At 39.9% G+C, this 21,745-nt stretch overlaps 1 pseudogene; it reads right to left on the reverse strand.

Annotated features, from left to right (window-relative positions):
• Positions 1-240: 240 nt before the first annotated feature.
• The window catches only part of LOC118808798, a 34,927-nt pseudogene continuing 13,422 nt past the window's right edge, over positions 241-21,745 (reverse strand).

A 21,745-nucleotide genomic window follows, 5' to 3' on the forward strand; every position in this document is an offset into this window, starting at 1 on the left:
GTCAATGGAACCAGACGTCTTACCGAGTAATTTTGGGCCATTACTTTTGGTCCTGTAAAATTACATACAATGTAAAGTGCAACAGGCATTTTCGGATCATGTAAAAAACTGAAAAATGTCAAAAGTGGAGATACAAGGTTTTCTTCCAACAGCAACAATTTATTCTAATTTAAGTGTTTTTTAAACAAATAAATGTTTAAAATGGCTTTAAAAATCATTTTCTCTGATGCCTTTGGCTTTCGGACAGCACTGTATATGATTCTTTGATGAAAATGATCACTATATCAGTCATCGTGATCAGGATCATCAGTGGGAGCAGCGGGGCTTTCACAAATATTTCACACTTAAACCAACAAAAGTGAACCATGAGGGCAGAAAGATCAGATCTGAATACAGCAGTAAGGCTTGTAATATCAACGAAGCATAGGGACGTCGCGTAAACAGTTGGGACACAGCCTGTGAGACCTCGCCTGTGACTACGACTCACTTTCTGGGTGTGGCTGGTTTGGCTGCTCCCTTTTCTTGACCGCCAGTGTTGCATTTATTGCACAGATCCTTCATATCCATAAGCGCCTGCTCCAGGGCCTTCACCAGCACCAGCGAAGAGGTGGCCGTACACTCCCGAAAACTCGACACGCAGAACAGGATGTGTTCGGCCTGAGGGTTATAACAGGCCCCGTAACCGTTAGGAACCACTGGACCGTAACAGCAGAACATGTCTACTGTGGTGGGGACCTACAGGAAGAGGAGAGTTTGTCACAAGCATTGTAATTGTGCAGTAAAGCCACACTAGCAGACCTGTTTATGTTCTATAGCAGTGGTCACCAACCCTTTTGGACATCTACTCTCCTGAGTTTAGGTCCAACCTGCATCTAAAATGCTCCCTCCTTCCTCACCTAAGACTAACGTATCTGATCCAGCCAGTCAAGCAACTCTGGAGATGATAAACAGCTGGAGCAGGTGTGGCAGAGACTACACTCTGCAGGAAGGCAGATCTCTATGACCAGGGTTGGTGACCTCGGTTCTATAGCAACATCCAAACTCATTCAAATGTAATCAGTAAAGATTTGGTTTAGGCAAGTCTATTTTATAGTTTATTTATATAGCACCTTTCATCAGTGCTGTCATCAAAGTGATTCAAGTGTTTGGTATAGTGTAGTGGGTAACACCTCTGCCTTCTACTCTGTAGACTGGGGTTCAATCCCTGTCTGGGTAAGCACTCTACACTATACTGATAAGAGTCCTTGGGCAAGACTCCTAACACTGCCTTCACTTACCTGTGTAAAGTGATTAAATTGTAAATAGATCTGGATGAGCATGTCTGCCATATACCGTGAATGTAAAGTGCTTTAGAAATGAGGAAATACAAAGTCATTTAAAAAGTAAAGGTGAACCGAAAAACATAACGTGAAGGAGACGGGAGCTACAAGGCTATAATAGCTAACAAGTAATGGAAGCTTATATCCTACCATTGAACACTGTGCAAACTGAAAGGGACATAAGTACATCACGCAGCTAAAACCAGTAGTGGCAGCTAAACTGTCTATTTTTTGTCCATTTTCATAGATAATAATTCAGGTAATGGGAGAAATCTGTATATTTTACATATATTTGTCTAAGAATATTGGGATGGTGTACACTTTACTGTGTTCAGTAATGTGCAAAAGTCAGAGACCACCAACACCAATCATTTACTTAGTTTTGCAGCCGTTACATATAAATTATTTAAAAAACTTTTTTTAGCTTTTTTTTTAGCTTTAGGGAAAAATCAGAAGACACAGACATCTCAGTGAATGATCTCCAATATGACAACTTCACAGGAGAACCAGAATTTTTGGGAAGTAATTTTGGGCCATTTCTTTTGGTTCATTTGTCATGAAATTTACATGCAATATAAAGGACAACAGGTGTTTTCAAATTATGTGAAAAAAAAAGAAAAATGGAAAAAATGGAGGTACGAGGTTGTTCCAACAGCAGCAATATTTATCTCTATCTATCTATCGAAGGGCCTGGGTTCGATTCCCGGCCGGACGACCAGGGTCCTTTCTGTGTGGAGTTTGCATGTTCTCCCCGTGTCTGCGTGGGTTTCCTCCGGGTACTCCGGTTTCCTCCCACAGTCCAAAGACATGCAGTCAGGCTGACTGGACATGCTAAGGTGTGAATGTGTATGTATGTCTGTCTTGCGATGGACTGGCAACCTCTCCAGGGTGTTTCCTGCCTTCCACCCAATGACTGCTGGGATAGGCTCCAGCTCCCCCCACGACCCAGAAGGATAAGCGGCTTAAAAAAATGTGTGTGTGTGTGTGTGTGTGTGTATATATATATGTATACCTATATGTATATATATATCCAGTGAGGCTTCTTAACAGCTACACATCCTTTCAGACCCATAGCTCTGAGTCGTCTTCTCACAGTGGAAGGATGGACAGAAACACCTGTGGATGATTTCAGATCTGAAGCAGCTTGATTTTCTCCTCCCTCTCAAAGACGAAAGCTGTTTATCTGATGTTTTTTTTTTCAGTTTTGGTGTCTTCCAGGTCTTCCAGGTGGTTCTTATGATTTTTATAACTTTCAATCATTTCTTAAACTCTGTTTTGGAAACTCCTTTTTTTCCTTTGACTTTCTCCTTCCTTATATAAGATTTTCTTTGATCTAATCTCCTGAAAAATTAATAACTTGTCCTTAACAGTCATTTTATTTTGACCATCAATAAAATAAATTAGGGGTGGTCGACTGTTGCACAGTGCAGCTCATGCTATGGGGCCTTCTACTCTTACCTGACTAGTGGAGAGGATGAACTGGTTGCTGAGTTGGTATGTCTCATCCGTGAAAATGTCTGGGGTTTCCATCTTCAGCTCCTTAGCAATCTCCCGAAGACCTAGCAAGTGATTGTCTATTCCCATTCCTGTAATAGCCTTATTGGAGCAAGCAGAAAGAAGAGTTATTGTCAGCGTTGTTGTTGTTGGTGTGAACAGGTTGAACACAACGACAAACAGAGAACTTATTTAGATGATGAATGTGGCTAATCCTTACCATCTTTGTGTAATCGGTCTGCGCGTCTATAGCTTTTCTCAGCCTCTCCATCTTCTCTGAATCCTAAAAGAACGAAATGAGACCCGTTCCCCAAAAGATCCATAGCATCTTCGTACACAAAATAGAACTCAAGTCAAATGCAGTCCCAGCAGTCATGCTGAAATTGATAATCGCAGCAGTAGCTCTGTTTATCATCAGACTGCTAGAGAGCAGTTTTATTGGTCTAATTTACAGATCAGTATGATTCGTCATTGCCATTAATAGACAGTGAGAGGCCATCATGTGCAGCATTACTAGCCTGCCTAGATTACACACCACACTGCATCTCAGCTGGTTTGTAATCTCTAATGTGATTAGTGGTTTGGCTTACCAGAGGAGACAGAAGCCAGGGGACCCGTTTAACAGCGCTACATGATGGACAGAATTAGAAGAGAGGCGCGGTAATAGGAGGATAAGTAAGAAAAACGAGGCACCTGTGTGGAGGCTCTCTCGTCTGTCATGGCCTTCACGAAGTCCAGAGCCTCTGGGGTTGCTGAACGGATGTTGTCCACACGGCCCTCACGGAAACGGCGGGTGGCGGCACTCTCGTAGGTAGAAGCGATTCTTCCATTGGATCTGAGGAAGAGAAAGAAGAGAGCTGCTCATGTACAACAGCTCTGCCTTAAAGAGCTGAGCTTCCATGCTGAATCTTCAACTGATGAAAAGGTGAAGAGATATGAAAGGCAGATAGTGCTGGCTTTGGAATGATAACCCTACTGAAAAATATATCATAGACACCATTTAAAGTTTCTGTTGGTTCCTGTAGCCTCAAGTCTACTTTTATCTCATGGTTTCCTAATGGGAATGTCCTACAGGAAACCTGTGATCTCTTTTGTGAATAACCTTTTTTTATTTTTAATACTAAACAGAAACAAGAAGTACAATTACAACACTAATACAAAAAAAAAGATCCTTCCGCCAAATTATAGTTCCTTAACAAGAGCTTGTTGCTACGTTAGAGTAACGAACTCCACTCACTCGCTGCTCAGTCTGCTGTAAGAGTCGCCTTTTGAAGTACGGACTGAGTCATAAACTGCCGCAATATCAAGTTTAGCTCAGTTTTGTCATTTTTTGCCAGATCAATATTGATGTTCCAGCCAGTCTGTAAAGCATCTTACAGCCCACTTAGTTTGGCTGTTTCCAGGTTGTTTAGCTGTTCTTCTGTCACAGCTGCTGACTGAAAAGCTGCTCAGTGGTGATGACAGTTTGGGAATTTAGTGTCGTCTCATCTTCAGAGTCTGACCAAATTGGCTGTAGGTCAATGTGTGTAATCTTAAAAGTATCCATTTTCTGTTTCTGCCCAAAGTAAGAAGTAAAAAGGTTCAAATGGCTTGAGCGTCTCCTACAGCTGTCAAAGTCGTTGCTTAGCAACATCGTCTCAGCGGAGTGATACAGTGTTCGTGAACTGTTGTGTGTGTATATATATATATATATATATATATATATATATATATATATATATATATATATATATATATATATATATGCCTACATACCTTTAAGAGAGTGATGACATAAAGAGGTTAATCTGCTATTCTATCCTAGCATGTATTACAGTAAAGGTACTCTATATCTCAAATTTACCTTTTTTAAACACTTTACTCATGCAAACAGTTCACTAATGTTACTAGCCAAATTTGCCCATGTTTGGATTGTTGAAGCCTTAGCATTGTGTCTTCCAGAAGTAGAGATCTCCATCATAACTATATCAAGAAAATAAAATAACCACAACCTCCAACGCTGAACCATCAGCTGCAGTCAAACCAGCAAACATAATTCTCCGTTGCGGATACTGGTGGTGTAATATACTTAGAAATTGAAATTTGGATAATAAAGTGCTGTTACAGTGGAGAAAAAAAGAAATGATGCCCCTAAACGTTCAGCCGTCAGTGCAGAAGGCTGTAGAAGTTGTGTAATTTGAAAAGTGTTGAAATTGTAGAAACCTGTGAAATTTGAAGGTAGCTTTGAATGTCTCTTTACCTGTAGAAGGCCAGCTGCAGCGCCACCTGAACATAAGCATCAGGACTCATCTTCTGCTTCTTGATGAACTCTTTTCCCATAAGCTCTGAACGTGAAAACCTCCATGTCCAAAGTTTTTCACAAGCCTAAAGCGAGGAACAAGAAAGTTTTGAGGAGTGCTGTTCTCATGAGTGTTAGACAATTTTAGTTGTTTGAAGTTACACTATGTCAGATGATTTGGAGACCTCTCTGGTGGAAATGTGTAATTGCATGCAAAAATATTTTGTAATGTTGGTTGTGCTTTGGTCTCTTTCCCTGAGCAGACGAGTCTGATGTTTGCGAGTGCATTGAAAGAGAATTCAAAGAGAACTTAGTCAAATCTTGGTGAAGGATGTGTTGTCCAAGGACGTGAGTGAATTATCTACTATTGTCATCATATCTTCATCAGTATAATGTTTATTGGAGACCTAAACATTAAGCTGGACCTTTGTTTTTGAGCTTGTGTGTGTGACGTTAATACATAGATGTATGATATGGTACAAAAATCATCTGCAAAATCTGACCAGACGCCTCTGACTTTTAAATATTTGTTTCAGGCTTTACAGGGCAATTTACAGAGCACACACCATAGTTGGTTTTTCTCCTGACTCAGTAGTGCTACTTGCAGCACAGTCAGTTTTCAGTCAGTAGAACTATTAGATCATTTTATTTTGCCTTATAAGAATATTTTACACAGCTGCTTTTTCAAAGCGATACAGTTGTGTAGTATTTTGAGTTTATTTTTTAGGTTTGGATCTTCTTTGTCAGTCCTCTAATGAACTGAATGTTGGATGGAATACATTGAAGTCAATCAACTTTACTCTCATCACCTCAATATACACTGGCATCAGATTTAGCCATTAAGTCTGATGTCTACTAGCTCTACTCAGTAACTGAGTCATTTTCCATGACGTCACATTGTGAAGGATTCTTTTTCAGTTGTAATTAGAATTTAGATGTTTTTATTAGAAAACATCTGTACAGTACATCTCACCTGTGCAGGTTTTCTGCAGAGGAGGCCAGCATGCCCTGGACCTGAGGAGAGCACCTCCAGGGGAGCCTGCGAGGATCTGGAAGCTCAGTCACACTGGAGCCCCTGCTCAGCTTACTGGGACTGCCAGTCCTGTCAGGAGAAGAGGAACAGATCTGCCGATAGGATTACGAATAATCTACATGCAGCTAAATCACGAGTGTTAAGCCTAGAGCACAACACAACAAACACTGGGTGTATGTGTGGAACCTGTGTGTGCTTGTTGGGACTCTCTAACCCTGGAGTGTCCAATATTAGACCGAGAGTGTCTGATTTTAGATGGGGGTGTCTAGTTTTAGATCAAGAGTGTCCAATTTTAGACCAGAAGTGTCCATATTTTTGACCAGTGTGTCTAGTTCTAGACCAATCGTGTCCCATTTTAGATCAGCACTGCAAAAAATGGTGTCTTGTCAAGTGAAATAATCTTAAATCTAGTTGATATATCTAATATTTTCCATTTTGAGATGGAACCTATTTCTAGACACTGTTCTACTTGTTTAAAGTAATTTTATTAAGTAAAATCTCACTATATTGGCAGATACCTTTGCTGGTTTCAAGCACGTTTCCTAAAACAAGCAAATTATCTGCCAATATAGTCACTTTAAAGAAGTAAAAAAAGTCTAGAAATAAGGAAAATAATCTTAAACTAAGATTACAACAATCTCAACAGGAGAAATATTAGATGTATTGACTCAGTTTAAGATAACTTTACTTGACAAGATTTTTTGCAGTGGGAGGTTTCAATGTTTACACCAGGCTGTCCATTTCTAGACCAGGAGTATCCAAATTTAGACTGAGGTCTCAAAAATGACACACAGGAATGTCCAATTTCAAATGTAGGAACTGTAATTTAGACCCATTTTAGACAAGGACAATTCTAGACTGTTATTCTATCATCAAATGCCAGCAACATAATGCTTGTATTAGTCTGAAAATGATTCACTGTGCTCAAGGTGCGAAGTACAGGGGGTTCTGGGGGGTCCGGGATTCCCTAGTTAACCTCGTGGACCCCCTGAATGTCTCAAAATTCTAGGGGGTCCATGAAAATAAACTTATTATGAACGTATGCTGTCCGTTAGGGACAAATAGACACTCACATACAAGCTTTTGTCTTAGACAACTAACTAGAGCTGCGGCCTTGGTCTGCATCAAATGAATGAAATGAAATGAACCTTTTTAGCCAACTGTGTCTGAACACATCGGAATTAGACCTCTGCATTTAACCCATCCGTGCAGTGAAACAGCACATACACACTAGTGAACACACACACTAGGGGGCAGTGAGCACACTTGCCCAGAGCGGTGGGCAGCCCTATCCATGGCGCCCAGGGAGCAGTTGGGGGTTAGGTGCCTTGCTCAAGGGCACTTCAGTCACGTACTGTCAGCTGAGGGGATCGAACCGGCGACCTTCCGGTCACAAGGTTGTTTCCCTAACCTCCAGCCCACGACTGCCCCTAGGTGATACTGTCCTTCATAGCCTATGCCTGGGCTACTTCTGAAAAACAATATGCTGTGACATATTTGTAAATCTGAAAACGTGTCAAATTTCACAGGAGATTGGTGGAAAGAGTGAACTGTCACTCGTTTCTCAAACCAAAGACTCTAAGGAGAGGTATAAGATCTCAGTTTATGTGTGGAAGAGCACAAATTAGAAAAGAACATTTCCAGAACAAGAACTGATAAACATTTTGTTGCCATTGAAGCATCAGCACTGCTATGTGAGTGAGTTAGCCAACACTGAAGCAACAGGCCAACATGGGAACCCCCAATTACCAGGGGGTATTTCACACACTGTGTGTGTTATAGGCTTAACTCTGACCTGCTGTCCAGTTCTCTGCTTCTCCAGTGTAATGTAAATGTTAATGCTTTCGCTGAGCATAATGTCTCTATTCAGTACAAACCACAAGCAAGGCTGTGTGAAATGCTTTGAACTGTTAAGGTTAGGTGTATTTTTACACTGTATAATTTATTGAATTTTCATATTTGTGTATTTGTGTATTATTTGTATATATACATTTTTTTTTTGTGAGGCTAGGCTCAAAAATCCAAATGCATGTCCATGTCAAATGTCAAATGTCATTACAGTTTTATGAATTTCATCATATTTTAATGAATGTACGTACTTGTATGATCTTGGTATAAGTGTTTTTATGCTCTGCGTTAGAGCTCTTTCAATATCTGAAGGATATATTTTAAATTGTTAAATGAAATCAAATAAAGTTTGCTTGTAATGTTTCTTCACTTACATGTACTTCAGCAGGTATTCGGTGCACTGGACGAGAACGATCCCCTCAAACGGTGAGTGTTCGCACACTACACCGCACACGCCGTCTTCACCAACTACAAACTGCAACAACAAGATGTTGCTGTTTAACTCAGTTTGACAGTTAAACGGTCTTCCAGGTCAAAAGTTACCCTCATCTCACACTGTTCAGGTCAGCCAATTCATAACTGAACCTCACTCAAAGATTTGAATAAGATTTTATTTGTGTATTTTAAATTGAATTAATGCCTTAATTTGACTATTAATCAAAAAACCCTGTTAATATCTCTAATTTTGATGTGGGTTTTACTGTAATAAATACTACAAGATGAGAAACAGAAAGTTTAAAGTTTAGCAGGTGTTCACTGCTTCTTGGGCCGTACCTGCATAGACTTATCGTACCAGCGGTTGGCTCCATTCTTGTCGTGGCCGCCGCCGTGTAGCATGAGTAAGGCTCTGTTGGAGTCCGTGGGCTGAACTCCAGTGGGCTCATCCAGACAGACCACACACACACATTGCTCAATCACCCCCAGTGACTCTCGGTTGACTGGGTCTGTTAATCAGATACTGCAGTCACTGTACAGTACATTGATGTAATTTCCAGTCGAAAATGAGCATTAAGTAATTTTTTTAAATATATTTAAGAGAAAATCACACAGAAGCCTGAACAACTACATTGTTTTTTTTTCTTTTTTTCAGTATTTTATGTGTCCACGCTTTACCTTTAGTACAGCTTCCATTCTTATTGGGAGACTCACTTTCAGTTTCTCAAAGAAATCCGTGGACACACCTCCAAAGTTCAGTCTTAGAAGTTGGTTTAGTATTTTCTGCTTTTTATCCTCCAAGTAATCCTAATTACATATTTCAGATTCATCTGTCTATAAAACCTCAATCTCAGTCCAGTTTTGGTGATTTTCTTCTCTTTTGTCTATTTCTCAGTGAGGTTCTTCTTGACAGCTACACATCCTTTCAGACCCACAGCGCTGAGTCGTCTTCTCACAGTGGAAGGATGGACAGAAACACCTGTGGATGTTTTCAGATCTGAAGCAGCTTGATTTTCTCCTCTCTCTCAAAGATGAAAGCTTTAAGTGCTGTTTATCTGATGGGGGCAGTTTTGGTGTCTACCAGGTCTTCCAGGTGGTTGTTATGAACCACATTTCTCTGTAGCTTTTAATCAGTTTTTGAATTTTTTTTAGAAAAAATGTAATCAGTTTTAGAAACTCCTGCTTTTTTCACTAATTTATATTTATATCCAATCCTCACAGAAATATCTCCTTTAGCCATTTTAAATGCACAATGAGAAAGAAATCTGAAGGCAGTTAAGGTGAGTTTGGGTTGCCTGTGTGTGAAGAGCTTTTATTAGGAGGACACAGCTGTAATTGATTCGTTTTAAGACTGGAAGGATGGGAGAGGTACACTGTCAGAATTAAAGGTCCTGTGCAGGTACATTTCTCGTTCATCAAGGTACAAACAATGTAAATGTTCCCTCAAAGGTACAACAGTGGTTTTAAGGTCTGATTGCTTAAATAAGTTTTTCCAGGTGAAAAGTTCGTATTTGTACCTTTTCATAACTGAATGTTTTAAAACAGAACAGTAAAATAAAAGCCTGGAGACGAGACGGGGTGTGTGGAGTCAGTACAGCTTAGAACATATCATTTCAGTGGATTATGGTTCAGTTATGTTCCCTGACTAAAGCTACTGAGGGTCCCACCCCAGTGACAAGAGGGGTCCTGCCCCAGTGACAGTTTACTATCTTTATTTCTGAGAGTGTAAATTGGCAGTATGAGCGCAAAAGTAAAGAGTGGACAGATGAAATACTGATAGGTTTGGTATTATACTTAGTGTTGGAGGCGTTTATATAATTTTCTGAAAATGATTTAATTAATTAAGTTAGTAATTTATTTATTAAATGAATAACTTTAATTAATGGATCAATAAGGTTAATTTAATTAATAACTAAGTGTTAAAGACTGATGTAAAATCTTAAATCATTCTACACTGCTACACTACGTCCTGCTTTTGAGTGCTGCAGAATAGCATTTTCTCAGCCTTTCTCTGAGCATGTGCTTAACATTTTGCCTGTCAAAGCTCCTTGTGCCACTTTAAGGTGACCTCTGACCTTTGAGCAGGGCGTCTCTAGCCTGAGCCCACTCAGTCCGTCCATCGGAGGTCAGGAGGCCGATGGGGGGAAGCCTCTCCTCTGCGTTTTCCGCCATTTTACTGATCTTGAGCAGCTGGCTCAGCACATCACTCTCGTTCAGCCTCCGGGACTTTTCCATCAGATTCAACACAAAGAACTGGGGAGATAAGCGAAGGCTCAGTTTACAGAGGACAGTCAGTAAAATCTTAAAGCTTAAACTGCTGGGGAATTATTGAGTTATTAATCTTGCAATATCGTAAAAACTCCCAAATAATGGAAAACTAAAACTAAATTTTCTCACTTTTTTGAAATAGACAGGGTTGATGTAGTGTGTAAACACTGTTAAAGTGTTCAAATAACATTCACCTCCAGTCAATACAGTCTATATATGGAAACTAAGCTGCAAAAACAGTCCATTTTGAATTCATTCATTTCTTGTGATGTCACAAAAACCAACACAATTAGATCCATCAACCTATCCAGCTCACAGCAAGCAATTCAGCCCCACCTATTGACTCTGAAGTCCGGACTGCTTTTTGAATCAGGCACAACACAGGATAGACAATTAGAACAGAGCTCACTCACATACACCGATCAGACATAACATTATGACCACCTCCTTGTTTCTGCTGGAGTTTTTAAACACCGTGTCCACTCACTGTCCATTCTATTAGACACTCCTACCTTGTCAGTCCACCTTGTAGATGTAGAGTCAGAGATGATAGCTCATCTGCTGCAGCGCAGTTTGTGTTGGTCATCCTCTAGTCCTTCATCAGTGGTCACAGGACGCTGCCCACAGGACGCTTTTGGCTGGATATTTTTGGTTGGTGGACTATTCTCAGTCCAGCAGCGACACTGAGGTGTTTAAAACCTCCAGCAGCACTGCTGTGTCTGATCCACTCAGACCAGCGCAACACACACTAACACACCACCTATATGCACCTATATAGTAAGTGGAGCTGATAAAATGGACAGTGAGCATAGAAACAAGGTCATAATGTTATGCCTGATTGGTGTATGTACATGATAAAATACAAGAAAAATGCAGGATTTTGTACCTACTGTGAATTATTTAGTAATTACTACACTGTAAAAATGAGACGTCTGCTCAACTTAAAATGATATAGTAACTGATTACATGGCTTTTCTTGAATTGACTCAATTTGATGACACCAGAGTCAAAAATTCTCCCAGCTACTGTTTCTCGGTCTGCATCTCAGTTAGATAAACAGAACTGAATTTGAGTTTTTTACTCAATTTCCCCTCTAGCTGACACTCCTTCTATCCCACAGTCCCATCTGGCATATTTTCCTCTTGGTCTTCCAGATATGGACAGCTATGCCATTACTGGGATTCAAACTCACAATCTCCTGAGTGGTGCAGTGGACTAAGCCATCATCCCAACAGGAGGTTGTGAGTTTGAACCCCAGTGATGCCACAGCCATCCGTAAGTGAGTACCCAAGAGGAAAAATGTCTAGCAGGATTGTGTGATGGAAAGAGTCCTGGCTGGTGGGGATGTTGAGTATAAAAACCAGGTTCTTTTTATTTACCAAACTGATGCAGAACTAAAAAATGAAGAGAACTCTTGACTCAACTAAGAAGTTTGAGTTGTGTGAACTCCCGTGTCCTCAAGTTGAGTCAACTCAGGAAAAGCCATGTAATCAGTTGCTCTATCATTTTGAGTTGAGCTGACCTCTCATTTTAACAGCGTATGCATTTTTTAGTAACTCTTATGAGACCAATATGTTAGTTATGTAGTGATGTAGACACTGAGATACTGAATTGACTGGGGTTTGACAGCAGTGAGTGAACCGAGCCAGGATTTTGTTCCAAATTAGGCAGTTCTACTGTTCCAAACTCAGTCCCAGAAATCCCCTTAACGTATCTACTAACCAGTCTCAGACCACAAAAATAAATATGAAAAAAAAAGAAAACTGGGCAAACCTTTGCTTCATCACTTACGATTACAGGCCTACTGTCTGCCTTTGTAAAAAACTAGCCTGTTGTTTAAAAGAGCTTGGGTGAAAATGCTCAGAATATTATGATACTGTTTCTTCTTGATGCTTCTGCTTTGCCACATTATCTGCATCTCTCAGAGCTAAATGAAATTAATCTGCTTGAAAACATACAATTACTGTGTGTAATTTCCTGTGAGGGATTAAGAGGGACTGTTCGAGGAGCCGTCTGGAATGGATCCTTCAGTAAAGCCCACCGAGAGAGAGCTGTTGTGCGAGGGTGGCTGTGGTAAACACTGCCAGCTTTGGCGGTCCCAGGCCCAGACGCTGGTGCTTCCAACTTTCCAGGCTGCCAGACAAAGTGGCAGATCCAATCAGAAATAATCAAGTTAGCCGGCTGCATCTCCACAGGGAAGGGCTCGTTAGCGGCAGATAGACTGTTCCGGAATCATTTCCAGGTACTAGACCCTCGCTCTACAACCAGCGCTGATATTTCCACATGATCAACATGGTGGGAAGCCCGAAAGATGTCCTTTGCACTTAAACACAGGCATCGGAATAAGTGTACTGGTAAATTCATGAAGTTATATTTCAGCAATAAATCTAATGCACACAATCGTCCTCTTACTATAGATGAACCTGATTAGCCAAGACAGCCAAGACAAGCTTACTCCTTTGAGCTGGACAATGAAATGGACAAGAGTACAGATAAAATTCAGGCTTCAAGATGACTGCTAATAGGGGAGTGTGGGAAACAACCTAACGTGGGGCACAATTTAACATGAATTTTTATGCTGTTAAAGAAGGTCAAGCAGCGCGAGCTTCTGGCCACATTACCACATTTCCTAGCTGCGGTCTCCCACCAAAATTCAGAGTGATTCGTCACCGTTTGAAAGAGATCTGCTCCAAAGAGTGTTTCTGGGCATGTAAGTAATTTTTTTCAACACGTGTTTTTTTCAGTTACTGAGCTGTTTAATCACAAAATCCAACCTTATATGACTGTAATCACTGTCTTGTTGCCTATAATGTAGCACTTTGAAGCAGCTGACAAGCTCACAGCAAGCACTAACTGGGCTTAAGTACAGCCTCCGTACTGCGGGGTTAGTTCTTACGTGGTGTTACAACCAAACCACAACTAAATTTTGTCTTTTCGTTCTATGTTTACACAGATTTAATGATGAAAAAGAGAAATCATCTAAAAACACAAAGTGATTTTCTTCTACTTTATTAGGATCTTTCAGATGTCAGTATTTTGGTTTTAAATAAGTATATTAATGAAATTGACATTAGCAGTTGGTAAAGCTGTAGTTATTCAGAAACAATGTTCCATATTTTACTGATGTGTGATGTTTTTATTTGCTGTCCTTCACTGGACAAAAATAAATTTGTCCTTGTTTGACACACAGAATCATGTCAGTTTTCATATATAATTTGATGTGTGTGTATCTGTCTATTAATGTGTCTGTCTTATAGATGATAATATATAATGCAGTCTGATTGGAAAATATATTTGTTTTTTACAACATAGAATTATACTGAATTAACTTTGTTTGGACCAATTCATCAGACGTTTCTTGCAGGTGTTAAACTGACCCTTTCTCAGTTACAGTGAACCCACCAATGGGGTACATTGCACTTCCCATTGTTTTGGATGGACTTGTACATGAACGGTAGGAGCTAGAAACAAAGTTCAAGTGTTGGTTTGTAGCAGAGATGTTTATGTTGCCTGTGTACAAATATGATTATTCCAACTTAAATATTTTTTAAATTATTCAACAAAAACCAAAATGTGTCCTGTTCTCCCCTACTATTTTTAGCTATGCTGTGCATTTTTATTTATTTGTCCATCCATAATATCAAACAACACAGTGTCAGAAACCATATAAGGAAGTCTGTTTGAGGTTACTTAACAGCTCTTATTGGTGATGTAATGGAGCTTGGTGAGGTTTTCTTCACCCAGAGAAGTAGAATTGGCTAAACTGCTGTTGTTACCAAAGACAGAGAAAAACATCCTTAAGTACCTTTAGGTTCTGTTGCTTCCAATCTTGACCAGCAAGCAAAAACCCATAAACAATGGAGCTTATGGTACTTTACTGATAGTCAATGGAAAAAAGCATAGTTCCAGTTTTCTGGTGCCAAAGGTTTTGGTGCAATGGAGATTACTTTAAGCTCGGCACAGTTTGAGGGAGGTGTGATGATTTAGACAATGCTAATGGTGTATATGACCTTCCATTACTTGTCAGCTACATTAGTCTAATACCTTCAGTACAAAAGAAGCAAAATTCAGACACCGAACTTATCACTGTTTTTGGAAGAAAACCTTGTATCTCCAAAATGATAACTTTTCAGGGGAAGGAAAAAACCTACTTTACTTTTAATGTAAGTCAATGGAACCAGAATTTTTACCAAGTCATTTTTGGCTGTTTCTTTTGGTCCATTCTTAATGAAATTTACATACAATGCAAAGGGTAACATGTATTTTCAAATTATGTCAAAAACTGAAAAAAGACAAAAACTGAGATACAAGGTTTTCTTCCGACCGCAGCGATATCGTACTTGACCGACTAAACTAAGAGAAAAGGCAAAACTGTGTAACTTTGTATTTTCATTAACACTGGGCCAAATTAACACCCCTGAGGATCTCATATAACCCCCATCACAACACAGTAGTCTTTACCAGTCAGGTCAGCTGTATAGTTGTACCAGTGAAGGTTACAGCAAATAGCCTTGCCAGGATTTGATGCCTTGCAGTGGGAGGGTTTCATATCATCGCTCATGAATGTTATTAGCTCTGAAGATCAATATCTCTGCTCTCAAAAGTGGTACAGTAAGCTGAATGGCTCATCAGCACGGACTGAGGCTTAATTGATGTCGTTTTGTATTTGTGAGCTTGCCGAGCTCCTGCCTGGTTTTGCCTAAGATTATCTTAAGTTGGGTTTCTCCAGAAGCACAAGTATCCATTAGAAGCTGACCACAGGTGGTTTAGGAGCAGATTTTCCACCGAAAGTTCCATGTGCACTCAAGTTCATTTCCCTTCTCATCTTTTATGCACGCTTTGTTCATTCTGCCTAAGACCGCAGGCTCGCTTAGCCAGAATCCCCATTTCTGGTCGGTTTGAAACTCATGGATCCAGTGGTGAACCATTACTTTGAGGCGTTTTGGGCCATAAATGGGATAAAAAAAGAAAAAAAAACACCCCTACAATAATGCTAACTTCCGCTAGCTTCTCTGATTTATTTTTGGGAAAATATATATATATATATATATATATGGGACATGTATCTGAAATGCATTCCAAACACTAAAATCTATTTCAGAATATAGTGCCATATTAACCAAATATATTTAATTTTTTATATACATATATATATATATATATATATATATATATATATATATATATATATATATATATATATATATATATATGGGACAATGAGTTGCTTTCATGCACTGATTTCTGATAGCAACTTCCACTTAATCTTCAGATCAATCAGAAAAAATCTGAGTGACAGATCATGCTCATTCTATTATTTCTAGAATTTGGTAAATGTTCACACCTCCTTTAAAGGTACAGTGTAAAAACACTGTGAACCACTAATCTTAAAAGAGCATGACACAAAGGCAGTCCAGCTTCTAGTGAGGTGAGTGTAAAGGACCATGCTGGAGATTATAATAATGAGGTCTCACCTGGTTTTTACAGGGCCACTATAATGTGACCAGGGTCTTGTGTTTTGTTTGCTCCTGCGCTGCTCTGGGTGATCAGTGAGTCCTGCTTGAGTCCTGGACGCCTGTACGATGTGAACAGACGGTAGTATTGCTCCATGCACAGCTCGGTTCCAGCCTGCTGCCCACGGGCGTAGTCCGGCGGCAGGGACCTCCTGATCAGACACACTCTTATCAGGTAGGTGTCAGCAGTGTTTTACTAAGGAGGGGGGTTTTCTCAAAAGCTCTGCAGCACTAAGTATGATACAGTTTGATATGCTTGGCACATAATGGACAAAAATACAGGCAAAATTCAAAAGCTGAGCAATGTCCATTTTATATGTAGCAGTTTGTCAGTTTACAGTGTCCGAAACCACACAATCAAGTCTAACTTAACCCGTTTCAGACAAGTGTGTGAAGATCTAGGCATGTAGTTAGCGGCATGCTAATCGGTGGGGTATAAGCTTCCAACACTTGTTAGCTACACTCTTAGAAAAGGATGGTTCTTCAGCGTTCTTTAGTAAATAGAAATTGTTCCATATATTCTATATAGAACAAGTTCATGCTTAAATGGTCCTTTCTATGGTTCTTCAGACTGATGGAGAATGTGTTGCATATGGTTTATATACAGAACCTTTTTGAAAATGGTTCTATATAGCACCAAAAAGGGTTCTTCTATTGTTACAAGCTTGACATCATAACCCTTAATGATGTTTTATAGAACTATACACAGCACATTCTCCATCAACCTGAAGAATAATTTCAAAATGCAAAGAAATATTTTAGCATGAAATAGTTCTATATAGAACTTATGGTTCTAAAAAGAACCATTACCTTTACTAAGAAGGAGAAACATCTTTTTTAACCATCCTATTCAATATTTAACATCTCTAAATAAAAGATTGGCAGTATTTTTGCTTTATATTTAATTATTTTTCCTAATTTAATGGGAACAATTTAGTAAACATAAAATTAACATGATAGTGATTTCAAGTTTCTGCACACATTCTGTTGTTAGCTGTACAACAACAACAACAACAACAACAACAACAACAACAACAACAACAACAACAACAACAACAACAACAACAACAGGCGGCATGGTGGTGCAGTGGGTAGCACTGTCGCCTCACAGCAAGAATGGCCTGGGTTCGATTCCCGGCCAGGTGACCAGGGTCGTTTCTGTGTGGAGTTTGCATGTTCTCCCCGTGTCTGCGTGGGTTTCCTCCGGGTACTCCGGTTTCCTCCCACAGTCCAAAGACATGCAGTCAGGCCAATTGGATGTGCTAAAATTGCCCCTAGGTGTGAATGTGTGTGTGACTGTGTATGTCTGTCTGTCTGCCCTGCGACGGACTGGCGACCTGTCCAGGGTGTATCCTGCCTTCCGCCCAATGACAGCTGGGATAGGCTACAGCACCCCACGCGACCCAGAAGGATAAGCGGTTTAGATTATGTAAGTATAATAATAATGTAACATACAAAATATAAAAATTTGACAAACATTTGTTTTTGGTTGATTTAGGCGCAATTTTTTAGTCTTATTAAAAATTATAAAATTCCCTCTGCTTTAGGGTCGTAACCATGCCTGTAGTAGTGCAAGACCCAACGATAGTTCACAACACATGGTGCAGGGAAAAAACATAATTCCTATTAGAACTTTGATATTTCCTGGACATTTAAACTACAACGATAAAAGTTGCTGGTAAATTTGAGGATAACAGGACGGCTAAGCATGTAAGTTAGTGTTGTAGCTTCAATGCAAACATGTCTTGGCTGATACATTTGGGGTATGATGTGTAATTTGATTGTTAGATTATTATCGCTCAGCTTTTAATTAACTTACAATTGGCATAGACACATGAGGAAGAACTTACACATCCAGTATAGCTTTGTACTCCATCACACCCGTAATGAGATGGGCTGCAAATCTGAAAAAGAAAAGGAAATACAACAGAACTATTACCTGAATAGTTGAATAAGTGCGTCATGAAGTCTTCATAAACCACTTTGTAAATCGGGGATTGACCAAGGCATCCCATACAGCAGGAGTATATATCTTTATATATGTACATTAACATGAGGAAATATATGTACATATCTTTTATTTGTTTGTTATATACATATATGTAAATTGAAAAATGCAATGATGTGCAAATCATTTAATCCCTGTATTTAATTGACAATAGTATAGAGACAACGTATCCAATGTCGAAACTCTCCTCTGCTCCCCTCTGCTATCTTCGCCTCCCCTCTCCTCTCCTCTTTACTCCTCTCCTCTCTGCTGCTCTCCTCTCCACTCTCTTCTCCATTGCTCTCCTCTCCTCTCCTCTTTACTCCTCTCCTTACCTCTCTGCTGCTCTCCTCTCCACTCTCTTCTCCATTGCTCTCCTCTCCTCTCCTCTTTACTCCTCTCCTCCTCTCCTCTCCTCTTTACTCCTCTCCTCTTCACTCCACTGCTCTCCTCTCCACTCTCTTCTCCATTGCTCTCCTCTCCTCTCCTCTCCTCTCCTCTCCTCTCCTCTCCATTCTCTTCTCCATTGCTCTCCTCTCCTCTCCTCTCCTCTCTGCTGCTCTCCTCTCCACTCTCTTCTCCATTGCTCTCCTCTCCTCTCCTCTCCTCTCCTCTCCTCTCCTCTCCTCTCCTCTCCTCTCCTCTCCTCTTGCCTCCTCTCCACTTCTCTACTTTCTCCAATCTGAGCATCTTCAGCCTGTAATTGAATTACTTTCTCATTTCTGAGCCACAACAGGAGCTAACAGTGTGTGTGTGTGTGTGTGTGTGTGTGTGTGTGTGTGTGTGTGTGAGAGAGAGAGAGAGAGAGAGAGAACAAATGACAATGAGTGACGTAGTAGAATCAGTGGCGGAACTGCTGCAGTAGCTCTGGGGCCTTTCAAATCTTTACTGGCTCTTCAGATACTGACACGACTGTACACAGCTGTCTCACAGAAAGATCCAGTTTCTTACTAACATTCATCACCAGTTATCTTCCCTCAACACTACACAGACAGAACTGATGTCCGTTTATCTTCATCTTATTCATTAAACAGCTCATCTATTTTCAAACGTGATAGAGTGATTATTTATATCTTTAAAATCTTAAATTAGAAGAATCAAACATAAACATTTAGTGAGTACTGTTTTTTTTTTCATTAGAAATATATATATTTTTTTGTTTTAAGTAAAAAGCAGATAAAATGTATTTGTTAAAATCAAATATAAAAATTTTCTGATTTCTTTACAGCCAAATTAGCGGGTGGTTGATCTTTCCTAGCCTCATTTTTTGACCAGAAGCTCACATTGTGAGGGCTAAATGAACACAGGAAAGACGTTAGCACATTAACAGAACCTTTTATTAGCCAAAGTCACAATAAATAAATATTACCAGCCGTTCTTAAGAAGCAAGTTCTTCTTAAGACCCATTTACACAGTTTTTATGTCGATTCTGACTCACCAATGTTCTTTCTTACTAACTGACGATTTGGGTGGTGGATCATTCTCAGCACTGCAGTAACACTGACGTGGTGGTGGTGTGTTAGTGTGTGTTGTGCTGGTCTGAGTGGATCAGACACAGCAGTGCTGCTGGAGGTTTTAAACACCTCAGTGTCACTGCTGGACTGAGAATAGTCCACCAACCAAAAATATCCAGACAACAGCGTCCTGTGGGCAGCGTCCTGTGACCACTGATGAAGGACTAGAGGATGACCAACACAAACTGTGCAGCAGCAGATGAGCTATCGTCTCTGACTTCACATCTACAAGGTCGACTGACAAGGTAGGAGTGTCTAATAGAGTGGACAGTGAGTGGACACAGTGTTTAAAAACTCCAACAGCACTGCTGTGTCTGATCCACTCGTACCAGCACAACACACACTAACACACCACCACCACATCAGTGTTACTGCAGCGCTGAGAATGATCCACCACCCAAATAGTACCTGCTCTGTGAGGGTCTATGGGGGTCCTGACCACTGAAGAACAGGGTAAAAGGGGGCTAACAAAGTATGCAGAGAAACAGATGGACTACAGTCTGTAACTGTAGAACTACAAAGTGCACCTATATAGTAAGTGGAGCTGATAAAATGGACAATGAGCGTAGAAACAAGGAGGTGGTCATAATGTTATGCCTGATTGGTGTAGATGGTGAAAGAGTTAGAAAATTGTTTTTATCTTGTGCTGAATAAAGTCAAAATCACTGGGTTTTCCCAAAGATTCTGACTCACCAGTGTTTTCTTATTTGGGATTTCTTCTTAGGTAAGAACTGAATCTACACGCTGAAGAGCACAAATGAGTGAACAGTTCTGCACCTTAAGAACACGTCATGAATCTGACGTAGACTTTTTCTTAGGATCTTTCTCAAAAACACACCTAAGAACAAACTCGGGAAGATCTTGGTGAACGAGGCCCATTATTATTTGCTTTTTAATGAATCATTTAAATATTTAAACAACATGAATTAAATAAAGTGCTATACTGAAAGTAGGACCCTTAACAGGTGGTGTGGTTAAGCATGTTTTTTGCAGTACACAAGCACATGTGGTGGATTTGTCTGTGTCTTTTTCAATTCTTTGTGTTTTCTGTTAAAGTGGGTTTCTATGACCTCCGTAAGGCAGAGCGGTGAACCTTCTTTGCCCTTTGAGAAACAGAGTGGTGGACAGTTTGAACATTTGAGTAAAATAATTCCAGCTTTAGTTAAAACCTCATAAGACAGCTGAATATTTGAATAAAGTGAACACAGGCCTGGCAAGGCTTTATAAAACTGTTTAAACATTAAAATCTTGGTCTCAGTGAACTTTTTTATGGATCTGTGCAATGGATGGAAATAAGGGGAGTGTTTTAGGATTTGATAGAGCAATTTAGCCCAAAGAGAATAACTTTTCTCATACTTTTAGACAAAATTGGATAAGGTCCACAATCCCTATGCAGATTAGACATGTGGGTAGCCAATGAGATCATGGTATCACAGAAGTAATGGTTCCCAAATAAAGCGAAAGGTGCTGTAACCCCTTAACAGACGATGGGCCCAAAGTTTTATTACACACTTCTATAAGAATAACTCAACTAGTTTGCACAGAAGTCCCTGTGGTTGCTGAACAATAAGCCTTAGTAGGTAATGAGCCTGTGATTTTAAGGGGTTAATTGGGAGGGGTAAAGGAGGAGTTAGACTAGGGGTTGGCAACCCAAATGTTAAGAAGAGCCATTTTGTCCTTTCAACAAAAATTAAACCACTTTGGGAGCCACAACATTTTATGTCCATTTTTTCATCTTGGCTGTGAATATGCCTCAGTATGTGCTGATGTTCTAGAATAGGCTAAAAAAAAATTATATAAACAAAAACGCAGATTTACTTTGCTCTGCTTTAAGCTTCAGCTCAGCTATAGCCGCTTTTCTCGCATCTCTGGCAGGAAAATTTTCGCAAAAGTAGAACAGTTTCTTGTAAAATGTCTCTCAACGTTTGTTTTTCGAGGCTGAATTCAGCTTCTCATTCACCAGCTTCTTGTTCAAATGTCCCCGTTCCGCCTTAAATGATGCCTGACGTGCCAGAACTGCTGCACTATTTAAGGTGGAACGGGAAAATTTGAACAA

Source organism: Colossoma macropomum, unplaced genomic scaffold (genome assembly GCF_904425465.1).
Source record: "Colossoma macropomum unplaced genomic scaffold, Colossoma_macropomum, whole genome shotgun sequence".
Classification (NCBI taxonomy): Eukaryota; Metazoa; Chordata; class Actinopteri; order Characiformes; family Serrasalmidae; genus Colossoma; species Colossoma macropomum.